This window comes from Thalassophryne amazonica, chromosome 2 (assembly GCF_902500255.1).
Source record: "Thalassophryne amazonica chromosome 2, fThaAma1.1, whole genome shotgun sequence".
NCBI classification, from domain to species: Eukaryota; Metazoa; Chordata; class Actinopteri; order Batrachoidiformes; family Batrachoididae; genus Thalassophryne; species Thalassophryne amazonica.
The window spans coordinates 106,718,095-106,738,029 of record NC_047104.1 but is presented as its reverse complement, the minus strand read 5'-3'; the positions used below and the strand labels follow the sequence as shown (position 1 = coordinate 106,738,029).

Below are 19,935 nucleotides of genomic sequence, written 5' to 3'. Positions count from 1 at the left end.
AATTAGCATTTGCCAAAATCATGAAAAATAAATAAATAAAGAAAGAAAGAAAGAAAGAAAGAAAGAAATGACCAAAGCTGATCTAAATTAGTAATTTCAAATTCTTTTTCATAATGATGAGGATGTCTACATCATCTACAAATACATTAGTCCTGCCATCTGATCTGAATTCATTGAAATTAGTGGTCTTTACAAGCAGACACAGAAAAAGGCGTGAATAATCATTATTTTCCAGGAGCTGTGAACTTTCAGCCAGCTCGGCTGTGTATATGCTTCGAGCACAATACTCGATTCAGTAGGGAAGAGACAATGAACACTTTGTCCTCAACTCCTTTAATTTTTGAGGGATTCTGTTGGTTTTTGGATCCAGAAATACACAGACCCTGTAACAAGCGGAGCACAAGGCTATTTTTAACAGGCTGCATTCACGACTGTACAGCATGCATGCAAAACTGGTTTAACCTACACTCAGACTGATTTTAATTCAGCTATATCAAATTAACACAGTTATCACTGTAAAAATCAAGACAACATGACGCAAAGTCACACTTTAAAAATCAAGACAACATGACACAAAGTCACACTTAATTAAGCTTTGCAATTAATCCAAGATTCACAAGTATGCCAAAGTGGATTAACTATGATCTATTACACCACTACCAAGTAGTTTTTCCAGATTGTTACAAAGTTATTTTTCTTGAATCCTTGTGAAATATATTTCAAAACTAAATGGGACGGGTGAAACTTACATATATATTTTTTCTTCATGATGATGTTTTTGACAGCTGCGACTTATACTCCAGTGCAATTTATTGCCCAGAAAATACAGTACCCAATAATTCAAGTATGCCTGACTTCCAAATCATGTTAATTCTATATCTATTCTAGCGATGCTACACAGACATCTAGTGATGCATCAACTCCTCCCAATCCTCACCAATCAAGAATGCAAATTTAATTAACTTTTGCTAGACTCTGGTCTTCCAACAATGGATCTGTAGTATCAGGACTGAACCCCTTCAGGCAAGTGGAGATACAAGCAGTCTTTAGTTCCATTTGCGAGATTCACATATGTTGCTATTCCGGCTTTTTTGACTGAGAGAAACCTGGGAAGAGCTTATGGAGTTGTGAGGTGTTTGGAGATCTGGATGCTAATCAGTGACCTAAAGGAATGACTCTGGTGGAAGGTCTCTCTGGAGGATCCTTGGGAATGATTGTGTCAAATGAATAGTTACTTAGAGAAACTCAGATGAGGTGTACAGGGAGAGAAGGCTGGAGATGAGGTGAAGGAGGAGCAGTCGGGAGTCTGTTTTGAGAAAAGACATGGTATGGCTGAATAGTAAAAGGAACAAAGCCTTGTAGCCTGAATGAAATACAAACATTTCATGTCCTTGTTGGTTGGAATCCTCCTGAAGATGATCTATGCCACCAATCCAACTGTCCAGCTTTTTTCAGTGTTCTAACCAGGGGCGTAGGTTTGCATATGGACCATAGGGACAAGTCACAACCAATATTTTGGGATGGCAAAATAGTCCCTACCAATATTTAGCATTTTTGTTTATATAACAAAATCATTCACTATTTTTTTGCGAACTCGATACTATAATTTTAGTCGTCACGTTTTGTGTTTTCGACGTGCCAGAATGACAGGGTTACCCATGTTGCAATTTCATTGGCTCACGTTCTTCTCACATGGACGTAAACAAAGCGCATCTCGTGGCAGGCAGTGCTTAATTTGTAAAGTGGGAGGTTCCGGAGCGCAGAGGATGGGTGGCTCCGGTGCAGTGTTGCCAGATGTACGATAATTATTGTATTTGTACGATAGCTTTGCCATCTGTACGATGTACGATCTATAATGGGAAAAAACCCAATATGTACGATAATTTCAGTTGGTTGCCCAAACACGCATCTCTCTCTGACACCCAAGAATAATTTTGCAGGCGTTGCACTCAGGCGGCATCAAAGACACACCACACACAGGGCTGCTGCTGGCTTTGGGCTGCCGGGACAGTCATTTGAAAGCCCGCCCCCTCCCCATACAAAGTAATGAGTTCCCATCCAATCTCTGCAGGACAGGACAGGAAGATTCCCCAACCAACATCTTTTTTTTTTTTTTTCGAAACTGTATTTCAACAAATGCAATAACAAACGAACAAAACACAAGAGCAAAGAGATATACAAGAAAAATAAAAAAAAAGTTCAAGTTCCTTATGGAGGTGTCAACACTTTTTCTGTGTTCTACAAAATCTGCACAAGTGGCCATGGCATCGGATGACGACAGCGACCTCGAGGTTGAATTCGACTCTTTCTAGTCTGGTAATTAACACGTTTGTGTTACTTCACAGTCTTGCTTGTGCATTTGCGTTCTTTTTGTGCCATAGTTTCCCCATTACTATAATTACTGTTTAAAAATGTGACATAAAATTCTTTGTAAATAAAAAAAAAACCGCTAAAATAGCTACGTTGTATGCGTTTTGTTTGTGTACGATAATTTCTCCCAAAATACGATAATTTTGAGGTTTTGGTATGATAGTTTCATATTTCACAATGCTGTGCGCCACACTTAAAATAAACTGCACACCCACACAAACACGCACACACACCTTCACAAATGACACTAATACCCTGCCTTTTCCTCAGAAAATACTACATTTATGTTTGCTGTCTGTCTATGTACTTTTCTGTCACTTTTGCGCTCTTTTTCATACTTTTCCCTCGTTTCAAAAGTCACCGAACGCACTTTACTGTAATATATGCAACATATAGCATGCTGTTGGAAAGCACGGGTTCTTGGCTTGCTGTCAGTGTTGAAATTTTTCAGAGTGAGGGCTTACATGAGAACTTACGGTAATGAGAATCAGTGGCGCACTAGTGTGAAACTTCCGTGTTTTTCCTCTGCGTTATGACATCACAGGCTTACATTTACCGTAATACACCATATACGAGGGCTGTCAATAAAATAACGGTCCTTTTTATTTTTTTCAAAAACTATATGGATTTCATTCATATGTTTTTACGTCAGACATGCTTGAACCCTCGTGCGCATGCGTGAGTTTTTCCACGCCTGTCGGTGACGTCATTCGCCTGTGAGCACTCCTTGTGGGAGGAGTCGTCCAGCCCCTCGTCGGAATTCCTTTGTCTGAGAAGTTGCTGAGAGACTGGCGCTTTGTTTGATCAAAATTTTTTCTAAACCTGTGAGACACATCGAAATGGACACGGTTCGAAAAATTAAGCTGGTTTTCAGTGGAAATTTTAACGGCTGATGAGAGATTTTGAGGTGATTCTGTCGCTTTAAGGACTTTTCACGGTGCGAGACGTCGCTCAGCGCTCTCAGCCGCCGTCGTCAGCCTGTTCAAGCTGAAAACCTCCACATTTCAGGCTCTATTGATCCAGGACGTCGTGAGAGAACAGAGAAGTTTCAGAAGAAGTCGGTTTCAGCATTTTATCCAGATATTCCACTGTTAAAGGAGATTTTTTTAATGAAAGACGTGCGGACGGGTCCGTGCGTCGGGACGCAGCCGCCGCGACGCTCCGCCACAGGAAAAACACCTCTGTTGAAAGCCTTAAGGACAAGTTGGAACATGTCCTGCCTGTTAAACAATTTCTCATATACTCACTCCACTGAAAGCCATCAAAAGCCGCCTGGATTTTACAAATGGTTATCAACACGGAGGTGTTTTTCCTGTGCCGCCGCACCGCGTTGGCTGCGTCCCGACGCGCGGATCCGTCCGCACGTCTTTCATTAAAAAAATCTCCTTTAACAGTGGAATATCTGGATAAAATGCTGAAACCGACTTCTTCTGAAACTTCTCTGTTCTCTCACGACGTCCTGGATCAATAGAGCCTGAAATGTGGAGGTTTTCAGCTTGAACAGGCTGACGACGGCGGCTGAGAGCGCTGAGCGACGTCTCGCACCGTGGGAAGTCCTTAAAGCGACAGAATCAACAAAATCTCTCATCAGCCGTTAAAATTTTCACTGAAAACCAGCTTAATTTTTCGAACCGTGTCCACTTCGATGTGTCTCACAGGTTTAGAAAAAATTTTGATCAAACAACGCGCCAGTCTCTCAGCAACTTCTCAGACAAAGGAATTCCGACGAGGGGCTGGACGACTCCTCCCACAAGGAGTGCTCACAGGCGAATGACGTCACCGACAGGCGTGGAAAAACTCAGGCATGCGCATGAGGGTTCAAGCATGTCTGACGTAAAAACATATGAATGAAATCCATATAGTTTTTGAAAAAAATAAAAAGGACCGTTACTTTATTGACAGACCTCGTATATCATTGTAAATCCCTTTTCTTTTTTTTTTTGGCAAATTAGGTTGCCAGATACCTACAACTGCATTATTGATGAAGAGAATAGATTATACATCTTGTTTGCAAAAACTTTTTTTTTTTTTTTTGTTAGCTCCACAAGTATTTTTTTTTTTGTTGTCTTGTTCTCTCAGGTGTAGGCCTATAGAATAGATTCGTGATTTTGGGTGCAATTTTGTTATTTAAGCTATTTGTTTGTTTGCCTACACACTTAATATTGTAAATAAAGTGTTAAATTATTCAGCATTATGTCGTCATATGTTATGTATTATGCTGTACTTGTGCGTCTAATGGTATGAGTGGGTTAGGGGGTGATGGTGGTGAGCAGGGGGGCCGGGGGGGGGTGTGGTATTGTCCCTACCAAAGCTGAGACCAAACCTACGCCCTTGGTTCTAACTGAAGATGATCCATTTCATTCCAGGTTGTGGCGACAGCTTGCTGTGTGGAGGCTGTCATTTCATATTTCACACAGGATGTTAGTGAAGAGAAGATTGACTTTACGGTATTGGATATTTAACAGACAATCACACATGTTCAATTACTCTATCAGACATTTCTGTGCCGGAGTGTTTTGTGCTTCACCCCCACAACCTCCACAGCACACTCACCTCCTCCCATTGCCCTATTTCCCCTGGGACTGCTGTAACAGCCCCACCTCAATGCATCCCAAACTCACCCAGTCCCCCAGTCTCGACTGTGTGCTGCTGCTTCTGCACAGATAACCACACAGCATCCAGGTAGGGAGCAGTGGGCTGATGGCAGAGATTATTTCTATTGTCCGAATAACTAACTCTGTAAATTCCTACTTTAGGGTGTTTTGGTGCAAGGAAGAGTGAGGATTTGGAATGAAGGATTGGAAGGAGATTTTTTTTTTAACATGTTGCAGATCTGTAAGAATTCCAAGCAGAAATTAAAAGTACAAGTTTTGGCTTGCCTGATGGACATCCACAAACATCAACACAAGGTGAAACGCACATTTGTGCACCGATATTGTACACATGCACACACACACTAAACCAACACAATGAACTGAATGACATATTGAGATTTGTTTTTTTAAATTATACACTATGCACAATGTTCACCAGATTATTCAGTGACCACAAATTTAATTTTGATTTAAATTAACTTAATTCATCCATTGAAAATGAACAGAGGTCAGAGAGCAGATGCAGCATTCTATCACTCAATGACCCCAAGTTTCCATTTTAGACAAACTGAACATTTGCACCGCAAAAAAAGACAAAAAAGAAATTTTGTCTTCACCTTTGACCCCCAAAAGACTCACCTTTTGCTGGATCTCAGGAACGACTGAGGCTACAGAGCAGATTTTTGACATAAATTGTTCAGGGACAGCAAATTTCTATTTCAGAAAGCTGAACATTTTTTCTTTAACATGATCAAAAACATCTGCTTTAACCCTATACCCTGATGAAAGGAGCCCTGGCTGCACTTAATTTGGAAAAATTTGCCTGGTTACATGAACTTGTTTGTGAACACACACCAGGACAGTTGGTGACTTCTGCAAACGTGCCGCCACACATGATCAACACAAATCTCTGTTTGTTGCATTAAATGTAGCTCATCCAAAAACTGCTCCCCCATCCCCACCACCCATGCAGATATGTTTATTTATTATGGTGCTCTGATAAATCAAATGCATGTGTGTGTCTGTTTTTGGCATGATCTTCTGAAACTGAATGCATCATGTCCGCCATCACTTATTTAGGCTTTTTTTTTATACTTTCATTGAGTGTTGCAGATCGCTCTGTGTGCATGTGTTTCCTGTTATATTTCAGCGCTTTAAACGATGCCACCATGTTTTAATATAGGAAAGCAGTCTGAGTACGTGTTTTGCTCCTTGTGTGTGGGTTTGAGGTACATCTGATCGGCCAAAGGTGCAGAAAAGGCCACTCTTTGACGGAAATGCCACAGGTGGCTGTGAGCTATCTGTCTCCGCTCCTTTGATGTCGGCACATCACATTTGTGACAGGAGAAAAACATGCTATTTTAATCACATCATTTTAACAGGAACTGGCCATTTTATGTGGCATTGATTGTTCACACATCATGTCACTTTTCTCTTTTGACCAAAAGCAGTCAATCTGATGTCAGCTAACACACTGATAACACTAAATAAAACTAATAATTTGCAGTATGGCGTTGAGTGGACTCATTCCCTTGTCCAGTAATTAGGATTGGTGAGTGTCTGTTTTATGTTTCTTGCCTGTAGGTCTAAAAAGCTGCTGCATGCAGCAACAGTATGATGAGTTGACACCGACTCTTGTTACACCACAGAGATTACTGCATTAGCTTCATTATAATATCATTTGCTTTCACGCTTTATTTGCAATTATAATTTTCTTCCTCAGACAAATAATTAAATAACAGATGAATACGGAATATTGTTCCTCATTCATTATTTAGCTCATTGTTCTCAATTATCATCACATTATAAAACCAAAGGATTGTTAATATCTATTCTGTCGCTATAAGAGCTTTTTTTTTTTTTTTAGGCTGCCAGATGTTTTTACAAAGTCTGGTGTGCAGAATTATCATCCATGCAAGCTGCAGTTTATTTAACAGGCGAGGACTGTTGTACATACTGAATCACTGCAATATTAAAGTTAATTGAGTGTTTGAAAATGCAGGATTGTGTGTTTCCAGCTCCACTGGAGATGAGAAACCTGTAATACTGTGTGTGTCTGGCATCATTTAAGAGGCTGGAGCAGATTTTAAACTCAGAGGTGCTATTCATGCAACAGCTCTGCATTCATATGGGGTCACCTGGGTCCCCACTGCTTCATTGTCACCTCCAGCCTCAAGGCTACTGCATTACAACTCACGCCTTTATGTAGCTTCTTCTGTTAGCCCTCAAACCTCCCACACGGCTGACTCCTTGCTGTGTTCCCACAACAATGTGGCGGCAGTTGCTGTATTTATCTGGTGTTATTGTTGGTGGTTTATTGGCCCGAGAGATGGGAGATGAGGTGAACTCATGCAAATTAATGACAGGTCAGTTAAGCGCGACCTCAAAAAAAACCCCCTTGGCCTTGGTTAATTGACAGCGCTGATGTGGGCTAATTATTTAAATCAGCTGGTAATGAGAGCTCGTCTTATTGTGAAAAACAAGATAGTGTGAGAAAATGAACACAAATGAGCTTACAATAAGTTTAAACATCGAGCTTGCAGCCTTAAAAAATGTTGGTACTTTTGCCAAGAATGTTGTTTTCTTTGCCATTTTTCTGTCAACAAGACATACAATTTTATTTTTTCAGGCTTTTTCGCTTTTTAACAGTTTATTCATTTTATGTCTAAAAGAATAATGCAATATGTTAATTAAACAACCGACATACAGTTGTAGTCAGAGGTTTGCATTTACTTATTGTGGACGTAGTAAATGTCACTGCAATATTGGCTTTTCAATGACATCTATGAATTCTTCATTTTCTGGCATGGAATGATTGTACAACATACATCTTTAGTACGGAATAAAAAACCTTGGCACAGGTTTTAATTTACATTTGCTTTTCTGGAGCAAACACTGGGCCAGGAATGCGCATAGAGCACAACTAATATTTGGTTGAATATCTCTTTTGAAGTTTCACCTTGACTACACAGTTGTGATAGTCATCATAAGCTGATGTCTGAATTCTGGTTGGCTGCAGAAGTGAACAGTCAAACAAATTTCACTGAAAGGAGTTCAGTGAAATGTATTGCTTTCTTGGAACAGACCTGACTTTTAAGCAAATCCCAATATTTTTGATAGGGTTGAGGTCGGGACATTTGGCAAGATATTCAAAAATCTTAATGTTAGCCTGCTTTATCATTAAATTAAATTAAAATTAAAAATTCCACACCTTTATGTGTGTTTGGAGCCGTTGTTCTGCTGGAATGCACAATTGTGTTCAAGTTTCAACTGTTTGATGTGCATGTCCATGATGAGTGTATATAACCTTCCAAATACAACTGTATAGAGACCGTCAATGTCAGCAGTCATGTTACTTTTAGTGCAGCAGATAAAATTTTTTTTACAGAAGAATCCTGCGAATGGCAATAGAAGCACCAAATTCAGCACCAATACTCCTTAGACATTACTCTTTTGGAAGAAAAAAACAAAATGTTGTGAAAAGTGTAATGACACGGACCCACAACAGGGGGCGTAAATGAACGGTAAATGGAAATAAGAAGTAACACTTTTAATGTTGTGAAATGTGCACAACGGATACAGATACAATTCAATACTACAGTCAATTAGAAAGTTGGTGTCGTGTGGGCGGGCTCGAGGATAGGAGACGCCTGTCCAGAGAAGAGTCGGGACCCACACGATTTCCACCGCCAATGGATCTGGAACACACCGGAGCCACCAAGTCCTGAGTCACCAGGTGGCCACCGTCTCCAGCTGTCAGATCGGGTACTGCTGGCAGGAAGCAGAAAAAGTCAAGAGTGGGTGTGTGAGCACACACCCAGTAAACAGTCAGTAGAGTTCTTCTTCGGGAGGAGAAAACACCTCCACCTCCTGTTCTCAAATCAGAGTTCGTGCAGAATCCAATGTCACTCTAATTAATGCAAGAGTGAGGAGCGGGAACGCCAACTGCTCTCGACTTCCACAAACTCAGCCTCAAGCTGCGAGTGTACAAAGGATACGTCTACAAACTCAGAATCACAGGTTAACAGCTTTCTGAGCTTAGAAGCAAAATACGTTGCAACTGTAAGCTTAGCTGATCAAACATGTGCATAAGGCACCAAAACGGCTGAGAGTTTTACCTGAATAATGCAGACGATTTCTCGGCAGGGGTGTGGTGTCTTCTCCAGGCTTTTATGGATGGCATGATGAGGTGATGAGTGACAGCTGTCAGAGGTCCTGGAGCTCCTGGCGGCGAACTGCGCCCTCTGGTGCCTGAAGCCCGTCTACAGGCAGGGCGCCCTCTGGTGTTGGGACAGCAGTACCTCCTCTTCAGTGGCCCACACAACAGGACCCCCCCCTCAACGGGGCCCGACCAGGCTTGTCGGGATGTCGTTGGTAGAAATCGACCAGGAGGGCCGGGTCCAGGATGAAGCTCCGCTTCACCCAGGAGCGTTCTCTGGGTCTGCACCCCTCCCAGTCCACCAGATATTGGAACCCCCGGCCCCGTCGACGGATGTCCAGAAGCCTGCGGACGGTCCACGCAGGCTCTCCATCGATGATCCGGGCAGGAGGCAGCGCTGGTCCGGGAGTGCAGAGGTTGGAGGAGTGACACGGTTTTATCCGGGACACGTGGAAGACTGGATGTATCCGCAGTGAAGCTGGCAGCCTCAGCTTCACTGCGGCTGGACTGAGGACTTTGGTGATAGGGAAAGGTCCGATGTATCTGTCCTTCAGTTTTTTGGAGTCCACCTGCAGAGGGATGTCCTTAGTTGACAGCCAAACCTCCTGCCCGGGCTGGTATGCAGGGGCCGGGGTACGCCGGCGGTCTGCATGGCCCTTAGCCCTCGTCCGGGCTGTCAGAAGGGCAGAGCGGACAGTGCGCCACACCCGACGGCATCTTCTGAGGTGGGCCTGGACCGAGGGGACCTCAACCTCTCCCCCTACGGATGGAAACAATGGGGGCTGGTACCCCAAACACGCCTCAAAGGGGGAGAGGCCGGTCGCAGATGAGACCTGACTGTTGTGGGCGTATTCGATCCAGGCCAGGTGTTGACTCCAGGCCGTCGGGTGCGCGGAGGTGACACACCACAGGGCCTGCTCCAGATCTTGGTTCGTCTGCTCTGCCTGTCCATTGGTCTGAGGGTGGTACCCGGATGAGAGGCTCACGGTGGCCCCCAGTTCACTACAGAAACTCCTCCAGACTTGCGAGGAGAACTGGGGACCATGATCCGAGACTAATTTCGTGGGGATACCATGCAGACGCACGACGTGGTGGACCAGGAGGTCTGCAGTCTCCTGGGCTGTCGGGAGGTTCGGGAGGGCCACGAAGTGGGCCGCCTTGGAGAACCGGTCCACTATCGTCAGGATGGTCGTCATACCCTGGGACGCAGGGAGACCCGTGACGAAGTCCAGGCCTATGTGGGACCAGGGGCGACGAGGCACCGGCAGCGGCTGGAGGAGTCCTTGGGCCTTTTTATGTTCTGCCTTGCCCCTGGCACAGGTGGTGCAGGCCTGGACGTACTCCCGGACGTCGGTCTCCATCGACGCCCACCAGAAGCGCTGCCAGACCACTGCCACGGTTCTTCGCACCCCTGGGTGACAGGAGAGCTTTGAACCGTGACAGAAGTCCAAGACCGCAGCCCTGGCCTCTGGTGGGACATACAGCCGGTTCTTCGGTCCATCTCCGGGGTCCGGGTGTCGTGTCAGGGCCTCCCAGACGGTCTTCTCCACGTCCCAGGTGAGGGTTGTGACGACAGTGGACTCGGGGATGATGGTGTCCGGTGGATCCGACAGCTCTGGCTTGACTTCCTCTTCATGCACCTGGGACAGTGCATCAGACCGTTGGTTTTTAGTCCCGGGGCGATAGGTGATCTGGAAGTCAAACTGACCAAAGAACAGTGACCAACGGGCTTGCCTGGGGTTCAGACGCTTGGCGGTCCGGATGTATTCCAGGTTCCGATGGCCCGTGAAAACCATGAAGGGAACCGTGGCTCCCTCCAGAAGGTGTCTCCACTCCTCAAGAGCCTCTTTCACCGCCAGAAGTTCCCGATTGCCGACGTCATAGTTCCTCTCAGCCGGGGTCAACCTGCGGGAATAGTAGGCACAAGGATGGAGTACCTTATCGGACTCCCCACTCTGGGACAGCACGGCTCCTATCCCTGAGTCAGAGGCATCCACTTCGACAATAAACTGGCGATCAGGGTCAGGCTGCACCACAACTGGTGCAGTCGAGAACCGACGTTTCAACTCCTTAAACGCGGCTTTGCACCGATCCGACCAGGTGAAGGGGACTTTAGTGGAGGTCAGGGCTGTCAGGTGGTCCAGCCCCCTCGGCGGATTTTCATTGTCAGGAAAATGGCCGAGCGACTGCCGTTTTGCTGCATCAAATTTTTTTCAGAAACTGTGAGAGACAGCCAGGTGGAAACCATTCGGAAAATTCAGATGGCTTTCGGTGAAGATCTTATGGGCATCACCATTGCTGTCTTGGCCAGGTCACTATTGGAAAAGAGATGTCAATCTCAATGAGTTTTTTACCTGGGTAAATAAAGGAAATGAATGAATGAATGAAATCACACAGATTAAGAAGCATTACAACCGGATTAAAGATGGCCCACAGCGGCTGAGGGCGCGCCACGCTTCGAGCAGCCATCGACAGGCTGAAACGATCAGATCATTTCCAAAGTGAAGGCTGTGTTGATCTGTGATGTTGTCTGACTACCAGAGAAATGGCAAGAGAGGTGGACATAGCACTTTTTTTGGCACATTACACTGTTATACTGGTATAGACTTAGACTGCTGGGGGGTTCCCATGATGCACTGAGTGTTTCTTTCTCTTTTTGCTCTGTATGCACCACTCTGCATTTAATCATTAGTGATTGATCTCTGCTCCCCTCCACAGCATGTCTTTTTCCTGGTTCTCTCCCTCAGCCCCAACCAGTCCCAGCAGAGGACTGCCCCTCCCTGAGCCTGGTTCTGCTGGAGGTTTCTTCCTGTTAAAAGGGAGTTTTTCCTTCCCACTGTCGCCAAGTGCTTGCTCACAGGGGGTCGTTTTGACCGTTGGGGTTTTTACGTAATTATTGTATGGCCTTGCCTTACAATATAAAGCGCCTTGGGGCAACTGTTTGTTGTGATTTGGCGCTATATAAATAAAATTGATTGATTGATTGATTACAGGAGATTTTGTAATGAAAGACTTGCGGCGGAATTCGCGCGTCAGGACGGAGCCGCTAATGGTGCAGAACAAAAAGCACCTCCGTGTTGGAAGTCTCACGGGACATGCCCAGCTCTTCCACCATTCGGAAGATTCAGATGGCTTTGGGTGGCTTTTCAGTCGATTGAGTATCCGAAAAATTGTCGAAGAGCTGAGCATGTCACAACATGTCCTGTGAGACCAACATGGAGGTGTTTTCGTTCCGCACCATTAGCGGCTCCGTGGCGAATTCCTCCGCTCCTGTTTTCATGACAAAATCTCCTTTAACAGTGGAATGTGCTGGGAAAGTGCTGATGTCCACCTTTTCTGCCATTTCTCTGGTAGTCAGACGACGTCCCGGATCAACACAGCATTCAGTTTGGAAATGATCTGGTCGTTTCAGCCTGTCGATCGCCGCTCGGAGAACGGCGCGGCCTCCGCCATTGTGCGCCGTCTTTAAACCGGCTGTATCTCTCCTTAATCTGTGTGATACCCATAAAATCGTCCCTGCAAGCCATCTGAATTTTCCGAATGGTGTCCACCTGGCTGTCTCTCACAGTTTCTGGAAAAATTTGATGCAGCGCTGCTCCAGCCATTCAGACATTTTCTTGACAATGAAAATCTGCCGAGGGGGCTGGACCACTCCTCCCACAAAGCGTGCTCACAGGCGAATGACGCAACCGACAGGCGTGAAAAAACTCACGCATGCACACGAAGGTTCAAGCTTGGCTGATGCAATCACACGTGATTCAAATCCATAAGGTTATTGCAAAAAATAAAAAGGTTGGATATTTTTCTAACAGACCTTGTATCGGTCACGTCATTTTGTGTCCCGCACCCATTCTGGATAACGACGCGGTGGCTGCTGTGTTACGCTACGTGCATTTGGTGAACAATTGCAGAAGCTTCAACGTCGGTGTGAAGAAGCCTCACGGCACCGTGGCGCTGAGAGAGATCCACCGCTAACAGAAACCCACTGCTCCCAGAATTTTATTTTATTTTATTCGGCAATAAAATTATATAAGAATACATAAAAATACTGCTGAGGATAACACAGGAACGCTTCCAATATGGATGCTTATTTACATTGTGGTCCTCGAGCACCGAGCTGCTGATCCGCAAGCTGCCCTTCTAGCGCCTGGTGAGAGAAATCGCTCAGGACTTCAAGACGACCTCCGCTTACAGAGCTCCACTGTGATGCTCTGCAGGTGGTGGCGAGGCTGACCTGGTCGGCAGCTTCCTAGTTCACAATATTGCAGTGTGACACTGTCGGCCAGTTCATTACATCGCCACTAAATTGACTATCTGGTGTAAGATACGGATCCACTGAACCAACTGCTACACATCTATCATGATAAATAGCTTTATCTCAAGGATTTAAAGCATCGTAATAACCGTACATTCTCTCCATTTTTCGATCACGCGCCAGCCTCCTTGTAATCCAGAATGGAGACGGCACCTGTCCTGCAGCAAATCGGTCACGTGATTGAAAACCCTCTATACCACATTATTTGTCTGATCATGAAGATTCCTAAAAGGTATAGTTTGGACGATCTGTGACTGAATGTTATGGAGTTTCGGTGTAAAAACAGCAAGAATGGTGACAAAGGTCAATTTCAGTTTGTACAGGGGTCAAAAGTTAAAGTTGCTCTAATTTTGGTAAAAAGTGATGCAAATTAGAGGTTGAGTTAGTAGGGTTATCACATTACGGGGTAACATATGCCACATGTCATAGAATGCAATGGACGTTGACATTTGAGCCTTCAACACAGTCACAACTATTCCATTTACTCTTTCTTTTTACCATGTAAATGTGTGATTTTTGCTCAGATTAAAAAAAAAAAAGAAGCTGTTTAATTTGCAGCACTTTAGGACACATGATGTTACCAACAGAATACTTAATGTCTTGAAATAATAATCCTGGCAGTGCTTGAAGAAAGAAAGCAAAATTAAAGAAAAGAAGTGGTTTGTGTAAAAGCTGTTTAATAGTATAATCCAAGGGCTGGAGTTCAGATTAATGAGGGAGCAGAGAGGGAGATTTTAAACATTGTTGAGGACAGATTCTCACTGGTGACAGATGTGAGGAATGAAGGTCAGACACTAACAAAGCTGTGTTAACTCCACTGCAGGGACTCTGGCCCTGAAAAAACAACAGTCACTGTGTCCCGATTCTCTTTCTCTTCTTCTGTCTCTATTTGTTCTAATGTCTGTAAATACACTTATCTGAGTGCCTTGTTGGTTTTAACTATGCTCCAAATTTCCTGCCATCATATGTTAAATCTGGTTAGTAATATTAAATCTGTACGTGTTTTCGGTCTTTTGAAAGTAGCCTTTTCTCTTTTTGGTTTAATTTCAGATCACGTACATGAATTCAGATTCCTCTAAGCAGTGATCGCTGGAAGCTGGGGATTGAGTCTTTCAGTTTGTGTAAGTATCAGGTTGCTGTTTCTTTCATGCCACACGTGTCTCACACCCCTGCTGTCGTTCACCCGTACTGCACACCTGCATCAAATGAGGTGGACAATTGGATCGTTGCACAACATGTGCACAATTAGACAGCATTACTGACAGATCATTCAAAAGTACATCTTCTAACTTCTTTTTGTTGATAATCATTCTTTTTATGAGTTGCTTATCACATTTTGATTGAGGGGCATAAACGTCTATACTATGTGGGAACTGTAATTTTAACTTCAAAACAGCCTTTAGACAGTTAGACAGTTTCAAACAAACATTAATTACTTTGTTCAACAAAAACTTTGTTGAAAAGGGAAAAAACACAAACATGATTGAGAAGCAAAAGCCACCTTTTGAGAATTTTTTAAAATGTTTTGTCTTTTTTACAACCTTGAGTGTTATTTCATGAAGTGCGCATTGATACACAGTGTTACAAGGTGAGAATGATAATATACATTACTTCAAAAGAAACAATGGTAAGTGCTTAATTAACAGGTCCAAACTACGTAGGAGACACTATGTTTATTTCCAGGTATTGTGTAGTTTTAAATATTAAGAAATTAATTTTAACCTTGACAAATAGTGCTGGATAAAGTGTTTTTTTTCCCTAAATTGCAAAACTATCTCCTTGTGTTTGATGCAGCATACTGAAAATACAGAAAAAAAAAGTTTTCAGCTAAAACACTTTTATTAAATTGCCTGAGCTTTAACTACATGTCATTTCCTTTAAAGTTTATTGTTGGTGCTGTTCAGAAGGTATGGACATGTATAGAAGGGAATTGATGATGATGACCTAAAGGTAGATGAAATCCAGTGAAAGGGACACCTGATGGGTAAGAAGGCTACAGGTAGTCTTGAGTTGCTTTTGCTGGTATTACATATGTCCCGTGGTTGACTTTGCCTGAAATGGGAGGATTACATTCCCGACTATTACATTAAAAAAAAAAAAAATAAAAAAAAAAAATAAATAAATATATATATATATATATATATATATATGTGTGTGTGTGTGTGTGTGTGTGTGTGTGCAGTGCATCCGGAAAGTATTCACAATGCTTCACTTTTTCCACATTTTATGTTGTTCCAAAATGGATGAAATTCATTTTTTCCCCTCAAAATTCTACACACAATACCCCATAATGACAATGTCATTTTAAAAAAATATATTTTTGTAAATTTATTAAAAATAAAACGTGGGCGTCATCGGTACACAGTCATTTTCAGATCTGTAGCATAAGACGGGACATTTTCCCCTCATCTCTTGACCATGTCCACATGGATCTCCTTCAGAGCCATTCCCTCCAGTGGGTGTACTGAATCCCAGCACACCCACCTGCTTTGTCCATTTTGCCAGTCTGACAAACCCAGAGTCCATCCATCCATTTTCTACACCCACTTACTCCAACTAAGGGTCACAGGGGGCTGGAGCCTATCCCAGCAGTCATTGGGTGAAAGGAAAGCTACACCCTGGACAGGATGCCAGTCTATCATAGGGCCACATGTAGACAAACAGATTCATATACACTTGCACGCACACCTATGGGCAATTTAAGGTTTCCAATTCATCTAACATGCATGTGTTTGGAAGTGGTAGCAAGCCAGAGCACCTGGAAGGAATCCACACAAACATGGGGAGAACATGCAAAATCCACACAGAAAGGCCACAGATGGGATGTGATCCCACAAGCTTCTTGCTGTGGGTCAACAGTGCTAACCACTAAACCACCGTGCCGTCTTGGTTGGTGAACAGAATGTACAAATAACTGTCACAATTCCACAAAATCCCGTCATTATTCTATAATGAAATGTATAAGAGCACATATGGAAATGTCTGAGTCAGACTGCAGAACCAGGTCATGTAAGTGTAGTTTAAACCAAACAAAACTGATCAGCATGAAAGATGCTAAAGTGACAGCTTTCTTCGCAGTGCTGTAAGATGGTGCAGCTGTGAAACAGAGCATTTTGCCTGAAAATAAACTATAGCACAGTCCTCTGCATGGGTAAGATTTAATGGTCTTTGCTCAGCTGCTGCTCCTTCACATTTTCTAATAAAAATGTATCTGAGATATTAAGCAAACAAAGCTGTGGAACCCAGTTGATATTATTCTTGTCTTCCAAATGTCACTTGGAGACACTATGATATTAATGTGGTTCAGGCCCTATTCAATAAGAGCTTTAAAATATCCTTCAGAATTCAAAGTTCATGGCCATTTACTATTGTTTAATCAAACCATTTCACACCAAACTCTGTCTTCAGCTCAAATGAATTTGCACACGTGTGTGCTGTGTGCTCACATTGTTCAGATCGCTGATGAGGCATCTGCCTGTCAGTCATCAGCTGCTTCCCACACTGTGTTATATTGATATAGAAGGAGAGAGCATATCTCACCCATATTGGCCTCTCTTCAATGGCTTCCTGTTAATTCTAGAATAGAATTTAAAATTCTTCTTCTTCCTTATAAGGTTTTGAATAATCAGGTCCCATCTTATCTTAGGGACCTCGTAGTACCATATCACCCCAATAGAGCGCTTCGCTCTCAGACTGCAGGCTTACTTGTAGTTCCTAGGGTTTGTAAGAGTAGAATGGGAGGCAGAGCCTTCAGCTTTCAGGCTCCTCTCCTGTGGAACCAGCTCCTAATTCAGATCAGGGAGACAGACACCCTCTCTACTTTTAAGATTAGGCTTAAAACTTTCCTTTTTGCTAAAGCTTATAGTTAGGGCTGGATCAGGTGACCCTGAACCATCCCTTAGTTATGCTGCTATAGACTTAGACTGCTGGGGGGTTCCCATGATGCACTGAGTGTTTCTTCCTCTTTTGCTCTGTATGCACCACTCTGCATTTAATCATTAGTGATCGATCTCTGCTCCCCTCCACAGCATGTCTTTTTCCTGGTTCTCTCCCTCAGCCCCAACCAGTCCCAGCAGAAGACTGCCCCTCCCTGAGCCTGGTTCTGCTGGAGGTTTCTTCCTGTCAAAAGGGAATTTTTCCTTCCCACTGTTGCCAAGTGCTTGCTCACAGGGGGTTGTTTTGACCGTTGGGGTTTTTCCGTAATTATTGTATGGCTTTGCCTTACAATATAAAGCGCCTTGGGCAACTGTTTGTTGTGATTTGGCGCTATATAAATAAAATTGATTTGATTTGATTTAAAAAGCACCTTATACTAGAGGTGGGCGGATCAATCCTAATATCGATAATATTGTTACCAACACTGGTATTGATATTGAACGATCCTCGTGTAAAAAGATCGATACTCAAGCATTTTTTCTCTCCTGCACGCACTGACTGCTGCGCACGCAGATTCATCAAAGTCTACTCTGTCTGTAAGAGCAGCGCTGCTCTGTGTCACACAACACGGAGCAGCGCACCCTTGTATTGTGGTTTGTCAGCACTCTACCTCAGGAGATTTTGTTTTAAGTTGTTTTGAGTGATATTTTTTTAAACAAAAATGTTGATTGTGATAATAAAGTATTATGTTGTCACGTACAATGTTTGGCGAAATTCTGTCCTAGGTCTTTTGGATCCTTTGGATCTATGAAGCTTAAATATGAAAAAGTATCGATATCGTGATACTGGACCTGTACTTACTTGGTATCGGATCAATACCAAAATTCCCGGTATCGCCCACCTCTACCTTATACAGCAAACACAGAAACAAAAGCTACAACATATAAAAGTTATTTTGAGCTTTGAATGTGTACATACTGCAGAGATATGTTTGAATGAAATAAAATAAGATTACGTGCAATTAGTGAGTGATATCTGACATAGGCAATTATAATTACCAGTTGAACTGCTGGGATCTGAAGAATCTTTTCTGGTGCTTTGGCCCCCAGTTCCACTCATCGTGATAATATCTTTGATGGTGTAATAGATGCAGGGCTAATTATTTAAATTAGAAAATATTTGATGCTTCACTGATGTCTTTTGCAAATTGTGTAGTCAAAACTTACTGTGCAAGTGTTCCCTATAGGCAATAATAAAATGGTAAAAATCAGGACAGCCTTCTGTGTGATCATGTGGCCATCACCTGTCACTACAATTTGTCATGAGAATACAGTGAACAGGTGAGCAGACGTGCAATCATCTGCAGACACAGTGCTGACATGCAGCAGCTCAAAATAACTTTCCTTAGGGTAACCTGGCTGATGTTGTCCTTTCATGATAAAGCTCTTTACTGCATTCTGAGTGCAGCTGCTGCCAGTCTGACATTAAAATATGTGTTGAGATGTATATTTAGTAATAGTTATGTTGTAGACAAGCAATGAGCTAAGAGCAGTAGCTGCCCTGCCAGACCTGTGGAAGGGAAACACTGGACATAACTGAAAAATGTGTACACAGCTGCTTCTTTTCTCAAAAATCACTCAAGACCAGTCTGTATATGACTGAGAAATGTGGTGAATTTCACCTTATTCTCTTAAAATAAGAACAACCCCAGGTTTCTTTTCAGTACTGTAGCCAGGCTGACAAAGAGTCAGAGCTCTATTGAGCTGAGTATTCCATTAACTTTAACTAGTAATGACTTCATGACTTTCTTTGCTAACAAAATTTTAACTATTAGAGAAAAATTACTCATAACCATCCCAAAGACGTATTGTTATCTTTGGCTGCTTTCACTGATGCCGGTATTTGGTTAGACTCTTTCTCTCCGATTGTTCTGTCTGAGTTATTTTCATTAGTTACTTCATCCAAACCATCAACATGTTTATTAGACCCCATTCCTACCAGGCTGCTCAAGGAAGCCCTACCATTATTTAATGCTTCGATCTTAAATATGATCAATCTATCTTTGTTAGTTGGCTATGTACCACAGGCTTTTAAGGTGGCAGTAATTAAACCATTACTTAAAAAGCCATCACTTGACCCAGCTATCTTAGCTAATTATAGGCCAATCTCCAACCTTCCTTTTCTCTCAAAAATTCTTGAAAGGGTAGTTGTAAAACAGCTAACTGATCATCTGCAGAGGAATGGTCTATTTGAAGAGTTTCAGTCAGGTTTTAGAATTCATCATAGTACAGAAACAGCATTAGTGAAGGTTACAAATGATCTTCTTATGGCCTCGGACAGTGGACTCGTCTCTGTGCTTGTTCTGTTAGACCTCAGTGCTGCTTTTGATACTGTTGACCATAAAATTTTATTACAGAGATTAGAGCATGCCATAGGTATTAAAGGCACTGCGCTGCGGTGGTTTGAATCATATTTGTCTAATAGATTACAATTTGTTCATGTAAATGGGGAATCTTCTTCACAGACTAAAGTTAATTATGGAGTTCCACAAGGTTCTGTGCTAGGACCAATTTTATTCACTTTATATATGCTTCCCTTAGGCAGTATTATTAGACGGTATT

The 19,935-nt window shown here is 43.0% G+C and overlaps 1 protein-coding gene across 5 annotated transcripts in view; it reads left to right on the top strand.

Moving 5' to 3' along the window:
* sox6 (SRY-box transcription factor 6) overlaps positions 1–19,935 on the top strand; it is a 419,745-nt gene that overhangs the window by 25,022 nt on the left and 374,788 nt on the right. For all 5 annotated transcript variants that reach the window (XM_034191205.1, XM_034191199.1, XM_034191191.1 and 2 more), the window contains exon 2: positions 14,489–14,559. The gene's annotated coding sequence lies outside the window, so the exon portion shown is untranslated. The remainder of the gene's footprint in view (positions 1–14,488; positions 14,560–19,935) is intronic.